This window comes from Giraffa tippelskirchi, chromosome 4 (genome assembly GCF_054371585.1).
Source record: "Giraffa tippelskirchi isolate mGirTip1 chromosome 4, T2T-mGirTip1v1.2.pri, whole genome shotgun sequence".
Classification (NCBI taxonomy): domain Eukaryota; kingdom Metazoa; phylum Chordata; class Mammalia; order Artiodactyla; family Giraffidae; genus Giraffa; species Giraffa tippelskirchi.
In genome coordinates this window covers 91,642,004-91,657,354 of record NC_137278.1, presented here as the reverse complement: position 1 = coordinate 91,657,354, position 15,351 = coordinate 91,642,004, and positions in this window count along the sequence as shown.

Genomic DNA, 15,351 nt, shown 5'->3' with positions numbered 1-15,351 from the left:
GGTGAGTTACAGCTGCTAGTCCTTGCCAGTGGGGCATATTTCTGTCTAGTACTTTTGGAAGTCACCAGGCAGGTTTTCTTGACTTGGTTCTGACATCTGCCTTTAGCTAAATGCTGCGCTCCCTAACTGCTCCCCTTGATCAGTGCACGTGTAGTGAATGAACTGTGGTGTCCTTTGGTTTGTTTAGGAAGGGAAAAAAGTAAAAGTAAAGTCATGAAACTATTTCTTTCTTTTCCTTGTTTGCAGTCTAGAGTTGATAATCAGGCAGCATTATTTATAGAAGGACTTTGGCCTTCCGTATTAATAAGGTTTTCCCCCAACACTGTTTTTCTAGGGAAAAATCTCATCCTTCCACTTGAACTATGGATTCATTAATCAGAGAGGAAGTAGACACTCTATGTAAGAAAACAAACTGTGATATGTTAGTGATGTCTGTCTTAGAATCAGAATGGGGAAGTGACAAAGTGTACGCCATGTGCTTGCCATCCTTGGTCTATAACCAACTAGATTACGGCATTGCCTTCTCTATTATTCCTAGGATTACGGTTCAGCCTCTGTCCTTGGAATCTATAATTACCTTTGAAAGAAATCTATTTTTACATTAGAAATTATATCCCATATTTTCATGCCACTCAACCTCTTGCAGTCAGTCAAGAAGTACTCATTGAGCCCTAGCTATGTGCCAAATACTATTCTAGGACTATGATGAAATAACAGTGAACAAGGAAGACAAGATCTCTCCCTTCATGGAGCTAATTTCTTAGATTAGGAAGGAAAACAATAAGCAAATACATACATAAGAACATTCAAATAATAAGTGCTTTAAAGAAACTGAACATACCAATGTGATAAAGAGTGACTTGAAGATTTTATGTTTTTAAAATGAGAGATACACTACGGCATGCTTGTATGACATTGGGAGAATGTATAGAAAGAGAAGGTGATGATGCAGGAGACAAAAGGAATAAGAACTATGTGAATGCTCCTTTCTCTTCTACATACACTTTGTTTACCTAAGCAGATCAGTTTTTCTCTTTATAGTCTTTTTTCTTTCTCTTTATAGTCTGTAATCATCAGTTTCTCTTTGCTTCCAGGGTTATTTTCCATCACATATGCCAAGACCATCAGCTTCCCAAAGAAAGTCATGCATGACAGCCTGAGATAGCCATGATTCAAGTATTTTCATACAGATTTAGGTGTTTTTTTTTAACTCTTTGGATTCACTTGTGTGTTATTTAAGTCAATCCAACTGTCTAGTGAGCTGTCATCAAGGATTGGTTTCTCTCTGTCATATTTCTTCAAGAGAATCCATTTCTTGATCCTTTCCGTCAAATAATCCTCTCTATTTTTGGCAACAACAACAACAAAAACCCTCAGCAAACTATTTTGTTCATATAATGTTAATCTTTCCTAATAGAAAGTGAGAGAGATTCCTATAACACCAAATCTCCAAATGTATGTTCAGCTACTCATCTTTCCATAAGCTTCTGAGAAAATAAACACATATAGTATATTATGAGAGGATTTTGTCCCCCTAATTGCCACATGGATTTCCTAAACTTTGTGAACTCAGCCAGGTCATTCATAGACACAATAAAGATTTTGAACCCCATAGTCCAAAGCCCAGACTAAATCCAGAGCCAAACTTAATCCTGGACCAAACTTAGTTTTAACCCAAGTAGTAGTGTTTTTTTCTAACTTCTAAGACAAAACCAGCCAAGGCCTGTCCCAGAGCAGAGAGTCTTTAATTAAGCCAGCTGCTCTAAAGAAAGAGGACCAAAAGCCAAGAGGTCCCAAAAGAAAGAATCTAAAGAAATAGCAAGAGGTAAAAAGAACTAATGCAGGAAACTTTTAATCCTTTACTGATTCTAGCACTGTGGCCCAATTGTTTCCTTGACTTTGACTTACATCAAAACTCCTCTTTCCCTCTTTCTTCTACTCTTCCTTTCTCCCCTCCAACGTGTATATGAAAGTTTTGGCATGGAGATTCATTGGCCCTTACTAGAGATTTTAGCATGCCATAAACATGAAGCTGACATTTTGCTATTAAGACAATCAAATTTCCAACTTTAGTAACTATTCCCAAAGGGGTCTTTACATTTTCTTGCCCTTACTTTCTAGATATAAGACTATGACCTGGATCCCTGAAATCTGTGGGGGTTCCCCAATGGCTCAAGCAGTAAAGAATCCTCCTGCAATGCAGGAGATACAGGAGACCTTGGTTTGATCCCTGGGTTGGGAAGATACCCTGGAAGAGGAAATGACAACCCACTCTGGTATTCTTGCCTGGAAAATCCCATGGACCGAGGAGCCTGGCAGGCTACAGGCCATAGCGTTGCAGAAAGTCAGACACAACTGAGCACACATGCGTACCCTGAGATCCGCATCCCACCACAAGGCATTTTTTTGGATTCATAAATGGAGGAATGTGTCACTGATCCTGTTCATGACGCCAGTTGTCTCACTGTTCACACTGTCCACACTGTTCACTGAACCCAGGGTAGGCAAGGTGCAAGCTAAGAGACTGGAAGGAGATTCAAGGAGCCGTAGGAACTGCAGACACATTTATTCTCTTCTGGCGGGCATAGCAACCATAGCAGCATACCATAGCATAACACAACGCAACCTCTCTCCTGGCTGGCTCAGCACCGTAGCAGTAGACACACCATATTCTCTCCTCTCATGACTGACCCAATGGACACAGCCGTGATGCCGCAGTAAAATGCCACCTCTTTCTAGGTGGAGTTCACAGACATGCGTACCGCACAAAGACCAAGCAAGTATCTCATGATGCATATGCATGGTGCTACAAATGACCTCAGCTGTTACATAGTCATTATTTGCAACACATGGGGCGGAGAGTCTGAACATGCCATCTTGGCTAATTTGCTCTCTCCACACACCCCTCCCCCCAAGGAACAATTCAGAAGAGTTCTTCAGGCAGCCAGGTAGAAAATGAGCTCATTCAGAAACTTTCCATTTGTTACAGGTCAAAATCTTCACTGAAAATGAAGTACAGTGCTTAAGAGCTTCTCCAATGGTTCAGTGGTAAAGAATCCACCTGCAGTGCAGGAGACGCAGGTCTGATCCTTGGGTCAGGAAGATCCCCTAGAGGAGGAAATGGTAACCCACTCCAGTATTCTTGCCTGAAAAATCCCACAGACAGAGGCACCTGGAAGGCTACAGTCCAAAGGGTCATAGAGTCAGACATGACTCAGCGACTGGACAAACACATATGCAGTGTTTAAATTCTCATACCCCAAAGCATATCTTTTGTTTCTTCACATCCTACCCTTAACCTTAACTCATATTAATTAATAGTTTCAGGTAGAATCTATTTGGTGACCTCTGTCGGTCAATTCTCTCTACAAGCAGATGGCAGTTAAATTAAAGCTAGCCACCATATTTGTCAGTGGATTAGTTTCAAATGCTTCTCAAGCATGTTCAAAAAGGACCAAGTTAAAAAAATCACAACCAAAACTATCCCATTCTTATCACACAAATTTTGACATCATGATCTACCCCATGTTAATTCAAGGAGATGTTCCTCAGTATTAGAAAACACATTAAGGATGTATGTGTATGTGTGTGTGTGTGTGTGTATATATATATATATATATATATATATATATATATATATAAAGTTGTTAGTCACTGAGTCGTGGCTGACTCTTTGTGACCCCATGGACTGTAGCTCTCCAGGCTTCTCTGTCCATAGAAGTCTCCAGGAAAAAATTCTGAAGTGGCTAGCCATTCCCTTCTTCAGGGGATCTTTCTGACCCAGGGATCAAACTCAGGTCTCCTGCAATTCTTTACCATCTGAGCCACAAGGGAAGCTATATATATGTGTGTGTGTATATATACACACACACATATATACATATGTAAATATATACATACGTTTATATGTATGTACATAAACTATTTCTAGGCTATATAGAGTTTTAAAATTTTAAACATAACTATTTTTCAAATCATGTTTCTTCTTTCACTCTTAGTACTAATCATGAAACAAAACTTAATTATCAGATTTAATCCTAAACCAAATAAATATTACTCTGTCTTTAAGGGGGAGAAAAAGCAAGGAAATGAAAAGCGCAAAAATGGATAGAGGTTCTCTCTTGGTAGCACTAAGTCAGGAGAATGAAAGCAGCATGCACGGATCTTCAACAGAAAGGGGAATAATCTAGTTTATAAACTGGGTGGTGGCCTCACAGATTTATGATTACCATGCTTTATTTTGTACCAACATGTGAATAATATTCTTTCATATTTATCAAATGTTACATTAAAAATTGTTCCTGCCTGAGTTATAAGCAAAGAATGCATTCTTTTTTCTTGTACAGGATACCATTATTTTAAAAATAAAATTCAAACACATTGTTCTGGTTTTGTGGCTTATTCCCAGCAGGATTTCTTAAAAGGTTTTTCATGAGTTGACTTCAGTTCAGTTCAGTCACTCAATCATGTCCAATTCTTTGTGACCCCAAGGACTGCAGCACGCCAGGCCTCCCTGTCCATCACCAAATCCCAGAGCCTGCTCAAATTCATGTCAATCACGTTGGTGACGCCATCCAACCACCTCATCCTCTGTCATCCCCTTCTCCCCCCACTTTCAATCTTTCTCAGCATCAAGGTCTTTTCCAGTGAGTTGGCTCTTCGCATCACGTGACCAGAGTTTGGAGTTTCAGCTTCAGCATCAGTCCTTCCAATGAACACCCAGGATTGATCTCCTTAAGATGGATTGATTGGATCTCCTTGCAGTCCAAGGGACTCTCAAGAGTCTTCTCCAACACCACAGTTCAAAAGCATCAATAGACAGTGTCAAACTGGCCTGAAACCTAATTGTGTTCCTGGCTCAGGATATCCATAGTAAATTCATAAACCCAAAATAAGACACAAAAAGAAACTAGGATGTGTAGTATAAAAACAAACTAGGGTGTGTCATATAAAAAACTTTTCACAGGAGAGTAAAAATAACATTAAAATGTTACCAAATTTTTTTTTATTAATTTATTTTAGTTGGGGGCTAATTACTGTACAATATGGTAGTGGTTTTTGCCATACATTGACATGAATCAGCCATGGGTTTACATGCGTTCCCCGTCCTGAACCCCACTCCCACCTCCCTCCCCATGCCATCCCTCTGGGTCATCCCATTGCCACAGCCCGGAGCATTTGTCTCATGCATCGAACCTGGAATGGCGTTCTGTTTCACATATGATAATATACATGTTTCAATGCTATTCTCTCAGAACATCCCACCCTCACCTTCTCCCTCGGAGTCCATAGACTGTTCTATGCATCTGTGTCTCTTATTCTGTCTCACGTATAGGGTTATCGTTACCATCTTTCAAATTCCATATATATGCATTAGTATACTGTATTGGTGTTTTTCTTTCTGGCTTACTTCACTCTGTATAATGGTCTCCACTTTCATCCATCTCAATAGAACTGATTCAAATGTATTCTTTTTAATGGCTGAGTCATATTCCATTGTGTTATGTAACACAGCTTCCTTATCCATTAATCTGCTGATGGACAGCTAGGTTGCTTCCATGTCCTGGCTATTATAAACAGTGCTGCAATGAACTAAAATGTTACCAAATTTAACAATATTATTTGTGGTATTTTATTCAATGAGGTTTCAAAATGCCTGAATAATTGAATTAAATGCAAATAACTTTATATAAGGTTTTTTTTAAGTTTTCCCAGCACTTCAAAATGGTTATGGAATTAATATAATTTTTAAATGTCAAAACGTGCTATAAATATTGCACTTTTCTGCTGGGCTGGGCTAGTATCTTCCATGGTGAGATATCAAAATTCTTGAATATAATACACTTTAAGTCAATAGGTACTTGATTAATTTTCCTGAAATTATCAACATCATTACCAAAATCTCCCAGAATTTTGTAAGATTTGGTTCTTGAAATACAGTGTGAAGGTTTAACTTAAGGAGGGAAAAGAATTCTTATGTATTAATGTGAAAAAGGTTTTAGCTCTTAAAAAATTAGATTATCAATCTTTTACTTTATTTTTTGCCTTTACATTGATAGTCTCATTCACCCTAAGATTATGAAATTATCCATCTAAATTTTCTTATAGTATGTTTATTGTTTTATTTATGTTTGTATATGGCATATGTTAACAAACTGTAGCCCTTGGGTTAAATCCAGTCAGCTGCTTTTTTTTTTGTAAATAAAGATTTATTGGGATGCAGCCAGCCTCATTTGTTTATGTATTAACCACGTCTGCTCTCACTCTACAGTTTCAGTCAAGAAGTTGTAAGAGAGACGGTGTGGCTCACAAAACCTAAGATACTTACTATCTGATATTTTTACTGAAAATTTTTGTCAACTTTTGGCATTAAAACTTATTCTAGTTCTATGTATTAAATAGCCAATACTTTTTCCTACTAATTTAAGTGTCATACTTATTAGGTATAAAAGCACATACACACATATAGCAAAGAAAGCAAGAATATATGATGGAGAAAATTCAATCTTCAATAAGTAATAAGTGGCATTAGGAAAACTGCACAGCTTCATGTAAAAGAATGAAATTAGAACATTTTCTCACACCATACATAAAAAAAAAAAGGATTAAATGCCTAAATAAATGTAGGACCTGCAAATCATAAAACTCTCAGAAGAAAACATCTGCAGTACACTCTTTGACATCAGTTTTAGCTATATATATATATATATTTTTTTTAATCTGTCTCCTTAGACAAGGGAAATGAAAGTAAAAAATTTTAAATGGGACTGCATCAAACTTACACACTTTTGCACAGGGAAGGAAACCATCAACAAAATGAAAAGACAGTCTTCTGAATGGGAGACGATATTTGCAAAATGATATGTCTGATAGGGACTAATATCTGAAATACATGAAAAACTCATAAAACTCAATTGAAAAATAATCCAATTAAAAAATGGACAGAAGACCTGAAGACATTTTTCCAAAGAAGACATAGAGATGACCACCAGACACATGAAAAGATGTTAAACATCACTAATCATCAGAGAAAGGCAAATCAGAATCATGAGATACCACTCCTGTCAGATGGCTACCATCAAAAAGACAATAACAAGTGTTGTTGAGGATATGGAGAAGAGGAAACTGGGTTCACCATTATTGGCAAAGGAAATTGATGCAGCCACTATGGAAACAGTATGGAGGGTTCCCAACAAGATAAAAAATAGAATTACTATATTATCCGGCAATTCTATTCCTAGGTATATATCCAAAGAAAACAAAAGCACTAATTTGAAAATACATATGCACCTGCACTCCAGTATTCATAGTGATGTTAGTTATAATAGCCAAAATACGGAAGTAACCTAAGCATTCATCAGCAGATGAATGAATAAAGACAATGTGGTAGATATATACAGCAGAATATTACTCAGCCATAAAAAGAATGAAATTTTGCTATTTATACAACATGGATAGATCTGAAGGGCATTATGTTTGTTGAAGTAAGACAGAGAAATACAAATATTATATGTAGTCACACATTTTTGAAATCTAAAACATAAAGCAAAGAATTAACATAACAAAACAGAAACAGACTCACGGGGTTAGAGGACAAACTAGTGTTTACCAGTGGGAAGAGGATGGAAGAGGAGCAAAATGGGGGGAGGATTAAGAGGTACAAACTACTAAGTACAATATAGATAAATTATAAGGATGCACTGTACAAGACAAGGAAAAAAAGTAATATCTTAAAATAACTTTAAATGAAGTATGATCTATGAGAATATCAAATTACTATGCTGTATACCTGAAACTAACATAATATTGCCAAGTCAACTATATTTCAATTTAACAAAACATATACACATTATAGGCTCTCTATTTTGCTCTACTAATCTACTGACTTATTTCTAAAACAGTATCATACTGTTTTAGAAAAATGTAGTTTTAAAATATGTTTAAAATACTAATGGTTAAAGTTCTTCCATTATCACTTTGAAAACCTTATTATCTTTAAATCTATTCTTTGAATGAAGTATAGGATTATTTTGTCAAACCCCTATATCTGTTATGAGCATTCATACACCACTTCCCTGGTGGCCCGGATGGTAAAGTATCTGTCTGCAATGCTGGAGACCCAGGTTTAATCCCTGGGTTGGGAAGACCCCCTGGAGAAGGCAATGGCACCCCACTCCAGTACTCTTGCCTGGAAAATCTCATGGACAGAGGAGCCTGGTAGGCTACAGTCCATGGGGTCGCAAAGAGTAGGACACAGCTGAGCAACTTTACTTTACTTTACTTTATGTGGACATGTTTTCATTTATTCTGGTAAATACCTAGGAGTGGATAGAATTGCTGTGTCATATGGTAAGGGTATATTTAATTTCATTAGAAACGACCTGTTTGATATAGAGAACAAACTAGTGGTTACGGAGGAGAAGGGAAAGGGGCACTATAGGGGTAGAGGATTAAGAGGATTTATAAAAACTATTATGTATAAAATAAGCTCAAAAATATATTGTAAAACAGAGAATATAATCAATATTTTATAATAACTATAAATGGAATATAATCTTTAAAAATTGTGAATCACTATATTTTACACCTGTAACATATAATATTGTACATCAACTGTAGTTCAATTTAAAAAAAGAAATAAACCACCTGTTTTTCTTCTATTATATTTTAAATATTTTTTCTTTGTTTTGATTTTCTTTTTCAGGGAAATCAATTCTGCCTATGATGGATCTCCTCTGTTTTCTACGTCTGCTATTTTCTCTTTACTTCTTTTTAATCTTTATTTCCTTTACACTGTACTATTTCTTCATTCTTATCTCATGCTCTGCCACAATCATCTCCTCTTCATTGCCTATCAGGGCTTTTCTAGTTGCTTCCCCTCTAATCTCAGGATTTCTAACTAAGTTTGGTTTACAATGTAGCCCTCTTCCTAGTAACTTTTACTCCAGCTATTGTACTTTGGGGTACTTATTTTAGATAACTTATTCTATCTAAACTTATATCTCTTATTTCAGATAACTGATACCAGTTATCATTATCTACCAAAGTTGAAGCTGTACATACCCTAAGATTCTATGAACCCTGGATCTTTATATGTATTGTTTTATATCCTACATATATTCAAAGCAATATAAGCCCTTTGTTAGTCATATGTGTTGCATATTCTCCCTCTATTGATTTCCTTTTTATTTTCTTAATATCATTTTTGATGAACAGAAGTTTTTATTTTAATGTATTCATATACATGAAAATGTTCCCTTATGGTTAGTATTTATGTTCTGTTTAAGAAGTCATTCCTTATCCTGAGATCATGAAGATATTCTTTTATACTGTTTTTTTATTGTTTTGTCTTTCTTCAAAATGATAGTTTTCCTGAATTTTATTTTTGTGTATGTGTGAGGCTGAAATTAATTTTCATCTTTTTCCTAATGGGTATTCCAATATCCTAGAATATTCATTGAAAAAACTTTCCTTTTCCTACTGCTATACAATGCCACCTTTGACACAATCAAGGTTTCATATCCATTGATACATTTGTTCATTCTGAGTCAATACCACAAAATCTTAATTACTATCGTTTTTAATAAATATTGATGCTGCTAGCTAGTTTCTCCCACATTATTCTTATTTACATATACATATATAATTCTATGTGCTATATTATTTAATTTTATATCAATATGTATTTGTTTAATATATATTGTTTCACACATTTATTTATGTTAAATACATAAATTTACATAAATATAATGAAAGTGTTAGTTCCTCAGTCATATCCGACTCTTTGTGACTCCATGGACTATAGCTCACCAGGTTCCTCTGTCCATGGAATTCTCCAGGCAAGAATACTGTAGTAGGTAGCCAGTCCCTTCTCTAGGGGATCTTCCCAACCCAGGGATCAAACCCAGGTCTCCCACATTATAGGCAAATTCTTTACCATCTGAGCCACCAGGGATATTATGTTATAAATATCTGTATAATTATGTACATTATATGTTATTTATATATATTTACATATAAATTTTCTCTAGGCACAGCTATCTGCAATGTACAACATTGGATGTACATATAGTATTTTTATTATTATTCTACTAAAAATATTTTATAAAATTAGAGGCATACGTATTTAGCATTGCTACATCTTTCTAGTGAATTACACCTTTAGTTATCTCTTTTCCTAGAATGAGTTTACTTTTGCCTTGTGCCTAGAAGCACTAGTAACCTGGTATCACCCTAACCCAATTTCAGCGACTGAATACTTAAGGCTCAGTAGCAATCCCCCTGAAAGCCTATTTATGCCTAGTTCAACCTTACTCCTAGGGTACAGACACCCCTTTGAGGTCTCAATCTAAAGGGAGGTGCATTCATCAGACTTGCTTTTGGTGGTTCTGGAATCCAGGCCTTGTTCTATAGTCCTGTGAGAGATGTCACTCAGCCTCCTAGCCACCCGCTCCAGGACAGGCAAACACTCCAGTAAACTGCTTATTGCTGGCAAGTAAGAAATTGTTATTTTTGCAAAGTAGTTTAAAAGATGATCATGGTGCTAAACTTGGTTATAAATTTTGGGAAAGTTTTTCTCTGACTTCTGTATTAACAGAATTTAATTTTCTAGATAGATAATAACATCATTGACAAACTGTCATGCTTTTGTCTAAGTGTTTAGTACTACAAAGGTGATATGTATAGCCAGTCTAATTTTTAAGCATACCTCCTTGCCCTGGATGCTTTGAAAATTTTTCTGGTGTGTGCCTAACTGTGAGTCTCTTATCATTGATTTGGTACAGAAGGAGCAAATTATTTTCATCAACATAGAGGTCTCTCTTTCTGGCAGTCAGAAGATATTCTTTTACTTCATAGTGAAGTATTCTGTCCCATTTGTTCTGTTTTCTGCTTCAGAGTCAATTGTTCATAGGTCATGTCTCAAATTTCTGTTCTCTACAGCCATTATATTCTCCCACGTGATTTGTTTCTATTTCCCTTTGTGCCCTGGAAGAATTCCTCAAGTTTGTTCTCCACAAATTCCTGCTTTCATCTTCTATGTTATCAGTTCTGTTCATTGGCTCAACATACATTTTAAAGTTTTGTTATCTCTCGTTGTGGGTTTCTGTCCTGTTTTGTAAAGATCACGTCTTATTTTACCCTGCTGAAGATACCAAAGAGCTTCCTGAAATTTTCTTTTAGAGCCTACAGTACATTATTTCTGAAGATATATTTGACCTCTGAATCTTCAGCCAGCTATTTTCTTTCCCTTGTTTCTGTAATTTATTTATAAGTTCTATATTAAATTGTTTTTCTCTTTAATCATAATCTTCATCATTATAATACAGGTCACACTTATTGAGGGCTTACTATGTACTGTCCTAAACATTTCTCGTATATTGACTCATGCAATCCTCACAACAACAGTGAAGAAAGAAACATTGCTAACCTCATTTTATAGCTGTGAATGCTGAGACACCAAGGTTAGGTAATTTACCCAAGGTCACAGAGCTGTAAATGCTGGAGTCAGGATTTGAACACAGACAGTCTGGCTCCAGAGTGTCAATGCCATCCTGTCTCAGTCATATTTAAATCATTTTTAAAGGTAAATGCTATTTAAACTTTTTGTATTTAACAACGGATAATTTGTGTAGATTTTCCCTGGCTCCATTTCTATTTGTGTGAAGGTCACACTCCACAGCTGAGAAACATGTTGGCGTACATAACATCTGGCCCAGTTCTGATTTCCAGTGGGTATCCATCCATTTAAACCTAGCACACTCCAACCAATGTGATTCTTGAGAAGCTACAGTTCTGATTGGTTCCAACAAAGTTCTTTCTCTCAATGCCAACTCTAATAGCTCTTTACTTGTAAGGATTACATCCCCCGGAATGTAGGCGCTACGGCAGCCCCTCACCCCAGTGCATCCCAACACACACACACACACACACACACACACACACACACACAATCCCACTATTTACTGCTAGTTAACTTCTGTGGTGGTGTTATCTTTAAATATACACAGAAAGGAGAGAGGAAGAGAATCAACCTTTATTACTTCACAGTAACCCCACAGCTGGGGGTCAGCTGGGTCTTTTGAGTTAAGAGGTAAACAATGGGGAAGTCTAAAGAGTCATGTTTTTCACCTATGCTGTTTCATGGTCCAAATGACATGAAGATTTGTCTTAACCTTCATTTGTCTAATGTCTATGTTAAAGATTCCTTTGAAATTTTAGGTTTGTGCTGCCTGTTATATTTCATTTCTGGGATAGATATAAGCTTTCCCATCATTACTTCTTGCCATGGCTTTACACTTTATTGAAAAGGTGAGAGATGCTGTACTGGGGCTGTTAATCCAAAATTCCCCTCAGTTATTTTTTTTAACACTTACCAAACAGAGCAGATCAATTTTCAAAAGAATTCATAAAGTATTGAAGAGCCCTATTAATTTCTGCACCTGATTACGGTTCCATCAGTGGCCTTCATGTATCTACGGATACTTTTCATCTCAGCATTTTTCCAAATTCTCAACATATGAAGATAACTAATCAAGACTATCTAAACGTACAACCTTACTGTGCTGGATATAACTAGGCAACAACAACTGTTTGTCTACACAACCAGTATTACTCTCCTCTTCTTCCTGAGTAAAGCAACCCCACTTTAATTATTTAGAATGACTATGTTTTTAGCCTCTTTAAAACCATATGGCTATGTGACACTATTTTAGCTAAAGAAATGGGAGTAGAAGCTGTTGTGGAGGCAGTTTTGTTCAGTCCCTCAGTCATGTCTGACATCTTGCAACCACACGGACTGCAGCACACCAGGCTTTCCTGTCTTTGCTCAAACTCATGTCCATTGAGTCGGTGATGCCATCCAACCATCTCATCCTCTATCATCCCCTTCTGCTCCTGCCTTCAATCTTTCCCAGCATCAGGGTCTTTTCCAGTGAGTCGGCTCTTTGCATCAGGTGGCCAAAGTATTGGAGCTTCAGCTTAAGCATCAGTCCTTTCAGTGCACAGAAAAAAAAAAGCTAAAGGGAAACAGGCAGCTAGAGATTGCTTCTCTCTTTTTGTTCTCCCACGCTTCCTTCTGCTTCCTGCCTGGAACATTAATATGATGGCTGGATCTTCAGCAGCTCCACTAGACCATGAACAACACAGAGATGGAAGCCATGAGCTATGGATGGCAGAACAGATGGACAGAGTGACTATCATGGGTTCCACTTACCAATTTTGGACTTTATACCTCCAGACTTACTTTACCACCAAATAAGAAGAAGAAGAATGAAAATAATAATAAAGCTCATATTATCATATCATAGTTACAGACTTTACTAGCAGTCCAGTGTGATTTCTGAGACCTTTTATTAAATAGTAAAAGTAATTTAAAAAACGAATGCTTGTTAAGTGCCTGCTAGATGCTGGGTATGGAGAAGGTAATGACAACCCAGTCCAGTGTTTTTGCCTGGAGAATCCCAGGGACAGGGGAGTATGGTGGGCTGCCATCTATGGGGTTGCACAGAGTCGGATATGACTGAAGCGACTTAGCAGCAGCAGCAGCAGCAGCAGCAGGTGCTGGGTAATCTTTTAGTGATATTAATTCCTTTCTTCCTCATAGCAACATTATTATCTTACTGCACGAGTAAGGAAATCCAGATCAGAATGCTTACGTAACCTCCCCAAGTTCACACAGCTAGCAAGTAATAGACATAAGAAGCTGATTCCAAGCAAGGCTTCAAAATCTGCACTCTTATCCACACACTGACTGCCTCTAACATCCCAGTCTAAGCAACAAAAATGGCCCAGAAAATACACTGGGCCCTGCATTTGGGCAACTGCAGGCCCAACAACTTGAGCTGGGTAGTTTCCAGGCTTCTTTGTGTCTTACATGATTGTCTCTGACTTTTTCTAAACATCAGATTACAAATGTTGAAAAAACTCCAAACTGACGACCTGCTGCACAGGCTGAGCTGAACTCTTGGATGGGGTTCACAGGCACTGTTGCATCCAGGTGCTGGGCCTCACACTGCCTTCAGGCATCCCAGCCATAGTTTCACATTCATATCCTATTCAGGAATCTTGCAGTATAAATCACCCTTTGACAAAATCTCAATTTTTTTCCCAAGTAAAATGGAAGCAGAGCAGTTCTAAAACTTACATGTTAGCAATGTTTTAGTGTTTCTATCATATTAGTAACACAGTTAGGTATATATGTTTGGATCATTTGTGTATATCAAACATTCCAGAAAAATATTTCCAGTTTTTCTGTCTGCAACTCTATTACATTCACAGTTCATGACAGAGTAATAATTTAGTTCATTTCTAAGAAATTACCAGATTCTCTGGGACATTTATGGATATATTCATTTAATGTGTTTTATAGCCCTTTCTTAGTCAACTTCATATTAAAAAAGCTTACAGAAAAGTGTTGTTTTTCCTCTTCTTTTCTCTTTCTCACCCACAATATGTTAAACAGTCAAGTTGAGAGCATCTCACTGAAAAGACAGAGTTGGATATACAACAGTTTCAACAGATGGGGGAATATGCTGAGAATTTTACCAGACCTCAAACACGCATTAGCCAGTATTGCAATAGCACCCTGTTTGAACACATGCATTTCTGAGCTCAGGGTTTCAGAAGCCTGGAGAGATGAGCCCGAGTACAGGGAATCTGGGTAATTCTCTAGGCAATCTGGGTAATTCTCCTGATGCAAAGCTTGATTTGATAGTGAATAGAGGAAGACTCCTCTAATTGCAGACTTTCTCCCAACTGACCTAACGACAATGAAGGAGAGCCTATCACCATAGAGCTTTCTTGGTTCTTACAGTTAGGGGGCACAGATGTTACTGGGAATGATAGCAATACACAACAATGATTTTCTTCCCCAGGTAGAGTGACCTAGTTTGTCAGTGCCCTTCCAACCCAACGGCTACCTGAAAGGTAATACTGATAAATCAGGACACCAGAAAAGTGTGTGCCCGCGTGCCTGTGAGTAAGCCAAGAGGAGACATGCAAGGAAGACATGGAAGGGTATGGGGTATGCAGAGGAAGGGCTTGGAAAGAGGTGAGATGCACAGAGAAAGTGTAAGGAAGGGTGGGGCCAAGTGAGGAAGTTGAGAAGAGGAGAGCTGGGCACATAGTTTTCAGCCCCGGGTGGGGACTAGGTAGAAGATCTGACCACTGGGGAGAAGGGAGCAGCCACATGTGGCCCTGGACTCCAGAGGGTGGGGGAGGGGTGGATCAGAGGAGTAAGAGGGAAAAGAACACATAATCTGTAGTCTCTTATTTCATGCATACACCCTCCTGGGTGAGCACCTGATGGGTGCTGTTCCCAGTCAGCCCTGAGTCACATCTCACCGCTCCTCT